Source organism: Penaeus monodon, chromosome 33 (assembly GCF_015228065.2).
Source record: "Penaeus monodon isolate SGIC_2016 chromosome 33, NSTDA_Pmon_1, whole genome shotgun sequence".
Classification (NCBI taxonomy): Eukaryota; Metazoa; Arthropoda; class Malacostraca; order Decapoda; family Penaeidae; genus Penaeus; species Penaeus monodon.
This window is the reverse complement of record NC_051418.1, coordinates 20199380-20199638: the sequence shown is the minus strand read 5'-3', so window position 1 is coordinate 20199638 and position 259 is coordinate 20199380. Positions and strand designations below refer to the sequence as shown.

At 59.5% G+C, this 259-nt stretch overlaps 1 protein-coding gene across 1 annotated transcript in view; it reads left to right on the top strand.

Moving 5' to 3' along the window:
- Window positions 1-259, top strand: part of LOC119594125 (frizzled-5-like) — a 228914-nt gene that overhangs the window by 87860 nt on the left and 140795 nt on the right. The gene's annotated exons all lie outside the window — the stretch shown is intronic.

The following is a 259-nucleotide window of genomic DNA, read 5'->3' as shown; positions in this document are numbered from 1 at the left end:
TAAGGGGGAGGACAACGCATGTTACACCCAAAACCGCAGGCCTTTTAGCAGGGGTGACGGGGGAGGCACCGAGTTGGGGGGAGAGGAGCACCAAAACGGACACCGTGCCAGATGCCGCGGGAGCCTGGCACGCTGGAGGGCGGGGGCGGCACTCGAGGGGGACTTGGGCTAGGCGGTTGGAGGTCCAGGTTTGTATGGGTGGAAGTGTTGGTTATATGTATGTATGTAGGTTGTTAAAAGATGGGGGATAGAGGGGGAA